At 40.5% G+C, this 6,332-nt stretch overlaps 1 non-coding gene across 1 annotated transcript; it reads right to left on the bottom strand.

Moving 5' to 3' along the window:
- Nucleotides 1-955: 955 nt before the first annotated feature.
- Nucleotides 956-1,037, bottom strand: trnas-gcu (transfer RNA serine (anticodon GCU)). Its single transcript has one exon. It is a non-coding gene; the product is annotated as a tRNA-Ser (tRNA).
- Nucleotides 1,038-6,332: the final 5,295 nt, after the last annotated feature.

Raw genomic sequence — 6,332 nt, 5'->3', positions numbered from 1 at the left:
GAGAATGAAAGAGAGGAACACCCCAGTTGGTGAGACGGCTGTCGTAGAGGTCTTGGAGGGAGGGGAGAGGGACGCTGATGATCCTCTCAGCTGCTCTCACTATGCGATGAAGCGTCTTCCTGCAGGTGGCGGTGCAGGCTCCGTACCACACAGTGATCCAGCTGGACAGGATGCTCTCAACAGGCCCTCTGTAGAAGGTGCACAGGATGGAGGGAGGGGCTCTGGCTCTTTTAAGCTTGCGGAGGAAGTAGAGGCGCTGCTGTGCCTTCTTGGTCAGTGATGCACTGTTGTTAGTCCAGGAGAGGTCCTCAGTGATGTGCACACCCAGGAACTTGGTACTGCTCACCTGCTCACACAGCAGCACCGTCGATGGTCAGAGGGGTGTGCTGACTGTGTGCTCTCCTGTAGTCCACAACCTTTGTCTTCTCCACATTCAGGGAGAGGTTGTGGTCTCTGCACCACTCGACCAGAAGGTGCATCTCATTCCTGTAGTTTGTTTCATCTCCACTGGAGATGAGACCCACCACAGTTGTGTCGTCCACAAACTTCACAAAGATGTTGGAGTTGTGTGTTGGCGTGCAGTCATGGGCCAGCAGAGTGAAGAGGAGGGGGCTCAGCACACATCCTTGGGGAGCCCCGGTGTTCATTGTGATGGTGCTGGATGTGTTTCTGCCGACCCGCACTGTCTGAGGTCTCCCGGTGAGGAAGTCCAGCAGCCAGTTGCACAGCAAGTAGTTAGCCCCAGCTGGTTCAGTTTGTTGATGAGCTGCTGTGGGATTGTATTCAGACTTAAAATTACGCATAATTATGAGAGTTGGCACTTGAGCGACAGACGGTTGCCATATCACAGCACGAGTTTCTCCCCTAAACTCAGCTAGTGCTACCCCTCTTTGTCCGTATTTTGAGTTTTGGCGGACTCTGTCCATAGTTTTTACTGTTGAACTTAAAACACACACGACGAGGATGGGATTCGAACCCACGCGTGCAGAGCACAATGGATTAGCAGTCCATCGCCTTAACCACTCGGCCACCTCGTCTGTTAGATCACTATGTCTTCACAGCTTCGAGCGAAAACACGCTGCAAAACTTGAACAAGGTCATAGAAGCGCTGACTGTCATGAACTTTCCTCCTCAGTCTTTGAAGGAGAACTTGTTTCTGTCGCAACTTTTGCCTTAAACATAAGCATCTTGTTTGAAGACAAACTTTGACAAACATTGAATGTCTCTCAGAAAGGGCAGGCTGACATCTCAAACTGGTTGAACACAGCCGAGCATTTGACAGAGATGGAAGGATCATAAGAAGGGAGAGTAATTAGGGCCCTAGTGTATGGAGCCAAATTGGGGTCATAAGTTTTGTTCACCTGAAAAAATAAATTTCATTCAAACACTAAAACTTGAAACTGAAAATTTATGTTTTGATGTTGATTTTTTTCTGTTCAAAATTTTTTTTGAATCAACTTTGAAATTCTTTTGAATAAATAGTTTATTTTCAGGTTTCATGTCAATAATTATTTTCATATTTACCATTTTATTTTTTCAGTTTCAGATTTTTTGTTTTCAGATTCAAATCTTAATTTTTACAGTTTACAGTTTCTTCAGGTTCAGATCTTTTTTCAGCTTCAGATTTACTTTTCAGGTTCAAATCTTTTTTCCACTTTCGCCTCTGCTTTTTTCACCTTTGAGGTTTGACCCCGATTTTGCTTGGGGTGGGACATGGGTGTGGCCTGTGAGTGACAGCAGGCCAATGAAGGCTAAGGGCTTTGCTCAGCCACGGTGCATTCAGGGAACATTGGACATTTCAAAGGGTTACCTCAACACGCGCTATCTTTCATATTGATGTGACCTGCTGCAAAACATTGACACCAGTCAAAGTATAAGATGCTTCAAAGCAGACCTGGTAACAATCACTATATTGAGTCAACACATTATGGAATAATCTACAGTTTACAGTTGACAAATCTGTCAGTGATCGCGTGCCCGAAGTACTCATGGCGCATAACTGGTTTGTCTGTGTGTTGCCCTGCAATGGACGGGTGACCTGTCCAGGTTGTACCCCGCCTCTCACCCGTATAACTGCAGGACGAAGCAGGTTATTAGATAATGGATGGAGGAATAAAAACAATTGTGTGTAATTCATGTTAGCCTTACCATAAAAGTGATGTGTGTTTCTTTAGGAGCAACTAAAAATTGAGTTTCTTCAGAGATTACTCACCAGAGTGACCCAGGCCATGCAAAGACTGCCCTGGATGTAGGTTATTTGCAGTTTATCATCAACCAGGAGATGCCTTTTTAAGGGCATTATCTCAACAGGTTGAGATTCCACAGGATGTCCTCCAAGCTTTGACTGAGCTGTCAACACATGTCAATGTGGAGCACAAATGTGTCCCCCCATCAACTTGAAACTTTGATAGAAATGTCACTACCAGTGTCACGCATTGCGCATCTGGGAATATCTGCGAGTACTGTGAAACGGCGGATGCAAGAGAATGGCCTTTCCATAATGCAGATGTACAGTAATGTAACCGATGATCAACTAGATAATTTGCTGAGATCAGTGAAAGCCAGGACAACACGTAGGATACAGACTGATGAAAGGAATCCTGCATGGCATGGGCCACCGTGTCCAGTGGAACAGTGTCATCATCCATGCATCGTGTGGACAGTGTTGGTGTTTTTTCAAGAATGACAGGGAGGATGTGTTGCAGAAGGGCATATTCTGTTCAAGGTCCTCTGCATTGATACATGTCGACACAAACCATAAACTCATCAGGTGGGCAATACATTTATTATAATACGTTTATGTTTATATGATGTTTAGATGGATACAGTACATTTGCAAGGATGATTAGTTCTACCTCATATTTGTAATACCTTTGTTTGATAACACCAAATGAATGGAGCAGACTTCAAAACTGATTTTTACATGCATGTTTTGATTTTTAAATTTCCCATTAGATATGGTCTGGTTATCTTTGGAGGAGTTGATGGCTTCTCGCGAAAGGTATTTTTAACCATACTGTACACAAGCACATAAATTTTTTTTTTTACAATATTTAATATGTGCATATAGAAACAGATATCTACTATATATATATATATATATATATAATATATATATATATTATATATATATATATATATATATATATATATCTATTGTATCTATTTCTGAAAGGAGTGGGAAGTTAAAAAAAAAAAATGAAATCCCCCCCCCCTTGTATGTAAAATGTATGGACCCAGGATTAATATCCAGGGAAGTGTATTTATTAGCCCTCTGCATATTATTAGGACAGTGAATTGTTTTATGAATTTGATGCTGTCTCCAGATTATGTACCTGGGTGCAGCAACCAACAATAAAGCATCAAGTGCCCTTGATTTCTTCTTGGAGGCAGTGCAAAAGTATGGCTTTCCATTAAGGTAAGACCACAATTGCAAGTGACTGGAGAACTACTGCATTAACTCTGTAATTCTAGTACGGGTATATAGTAAAGCTTTTAAATGGTTCTTGATTTTTACAGCTAGCACCAACTAAAAAATCCTATACTTCATTTTCTTTCTAAAGCCAGTTTGATGTTTAGAAATATTCAATCACTTCAATTTTAGTTTCTTACATTTAATAATGTAAATGAGCAACTCATGTAAAATGTGTCTTAATGTATTTGTGTGGCATACATTTTGTTTAGAGTAAGAGGTGACCAAGGAGTAGAGAATGTAGGCATTGCACAATGCATGTTCACTGTCAGGGGCTGCGGAAGAGGAAGCTTCCTGTCAGGAAAGAGTGTTCACAATCAAAGGTATATTTTGTAAATTTAATAAATGTAATGTATGTAATTGATAACATCAGAAGTTGCTTTTCACCACAGTCATACTTTGTGGAAGTATACAAAAATTATTAGTATCTAAAAAAAAAAATTTCAGGGTAATTTGTTGTTTTCATTTGACAGAATAGAGCGTTTGTGGAGAGACGTTTGGATGGCTGTTACAAATGTGTACTATGAGATTCTTCACAGTCTCGAGTACGAAGGCATTCTAGCTCCTTCAGACAGCATCCACCTGTTCTGTGCCCAGCATACATTTCTCCCACGTCTGCAGAGGGATCTTGATGTCTTCAGGGTGGGTTGGGACAATCACCCTCTCAGAACAGAACAAAATCTATCCCACACAACTCTGGACTCTAGGACTCCTCCAGAATCCTGTCGACTCTCCAGACCTGTCAGAGGTAGTTTTCTTTTTAAACAATTATAATATTTGTTTTCAATTTTTGAAATCTGTTTACGTAACTTCATCTAGGAAATGGAGGATGCATTTGTCGACTTCAATGTTGGCCGTGATCTGGAAGCTGAAAGTACTGGAGTGATTCTTCCACCTGTTGAATGTCCACTCAGTGAGCAGGATATGGCAGGCCTTAGGGCAAGTATTGATGTTACAAGACCATCACACTCTAACAGCCGAGACGTTTATTTTGATGTCCTGAACTATGTGCTTAACCATGTGTCTTAGGCAAGTAAATGTGATATTGTGATATAGATATATGATAGTGTATTTCAAGTGTTCACAATAATAGAACACTTCCTGAATGCAATAAAACTGACACAATAGGTTAGCAGACATTGTAATGCTAAAAAGCTGCACTGCAGTCATAATTAAACTTCTCATGAGCAACAGTAACATCTGATCTGTGGTCAGTGAGATGTGTCCCTGAATGCACCATGTCTCAATCAATCTTTTGTTATCAACCACTTTATTGTACTTGTTGTGACAATTACAATTACATTACTTGTAATGTTACAGTTGATACTAAAACTACACCATGATGTATCATTTATATGTAAGATACTCTGTTACTGAATAAAACTCAACAAACCTGTAATTTGTGTTAGTGTCCCTATTTGGACATATTGCAACGGGATTAGACATGCATGCCTTTTAATCAGAACTGTTGCACAACATTGAAAATGAACATCTGAGGAAAAATTAACATAAGGTTGTAGTTTATCCTTTGAAAGACAAATTCAGTTTACATTATACATTGGCAAATTCCTGGCCCAAATAAAAAGCCTCAATGAGAAGCTTTTTGAAGTCGGAATAACACTTCATGTGTTTCACAGGAAACACTACACTTTTCAAACATGCAGACACAACCGGGTAGCAGACGTTGTGCCTTCCATAATCTGCCTCACAGTCATGATTAAACTTTACAATAAGTGCGAAATCCTTCTTCTCTGATGGAAGCGGAACATGACCTTGCCCTGTGATCCACTGTAAAAACTTAGCAGGTGTGAAGACAGGTTGGCCATCAATGTCATCTTGATGAGCCAGTCCTCCATCTATGGAGTAAATATGAAAATAAGTGTTACATTACAATGTGTTTTTTATTTACATCTAAGTGGTTGTTTAATATAAACAAAGGAGGGCAGATCTCCCTTGTGAGCCAGGTTGTGCTCAAGGTTTCTTCCTGTTAAAAGGGAGTTTTTCCTTACCACTGTCCTTACTTCCTGTAAAGCATTTTGATTGTAAAAGATGCTATATAAACAAAATTGAACTATAAGAAATACCTTCAGCCTCATACAGGAAGTCTTGCAAAAAGTTAATAATCTCCAGCTCCATCTGATGCTTAGTAGAATCTTTCTCACTCAGTTGTGGCTGAATGGAAGCCAAGACAAACTCAGCACTGACCTAGGACGGGAGAAAATACAGGTATCAGCTTTTAAGTTTTATACATTTCTAGAAAGTTTTTCTTGTTCATAATTATAGTAACTCATGTTTGTCTTTACTTTTCTGTCTTCCATGGGAACAAACAGGGGCTGGCAGATATCTGGGTACTGTCTCATCAGTGAAAGAAGGTTGTACAGCTTCAAGCCTTCTTGTAGTTGTTCCATCATAGGCTGCAACCTCAGCACCGCGTGAAGTACGATGGCACTAAAACAGTAGAGAGTACACAATCTTACTCATGTACCTATTAACTACACCAGTGCGTTCATAAACAAACGCACATTAGAACATACCGAACAATGGAATCCTTATTTTGAATGGAGATCACACCAGTGTATCCACAGTTTAAGATTTCAGCAGTTACATCGCAACCTAAAAGTGAAGAAAGGATCAATCCAATACTTCCATCACATAGATCCTATACCTGGTCAATTAAACTTTTCAATTGGACATCTGCAACAGCATCACTGGTGAGAAGAGTTGGGTTTATCCGCCCACTACACAGGTATTGGTAGGTCCACGGGCTGAAAAAGGCAGGGGCTGGTCCACCTTGTGCAAGGCTGACAGCAATAATCTCGCCTACAGTCCTATTAACACAAACCAAACATAAGTGAATGTC

This window comes from Parambassis ranga, unplaced genomic scaffold, assembly GCF_900634625.1.
Source record: "Parambassis ranga unplaced genomic scaffold, fParRan2.1 scaffold_27_arrow_ctg1, whole genome shotgun sequence".
NCBI lineage: Eukaryota > Metazoa > Chordata > Actinopteri > Ambassidae > Parambassis > Parambassis ranga.
This window is presented reverse-complemented; position numbering and strand designations above follow the sequence as displayed.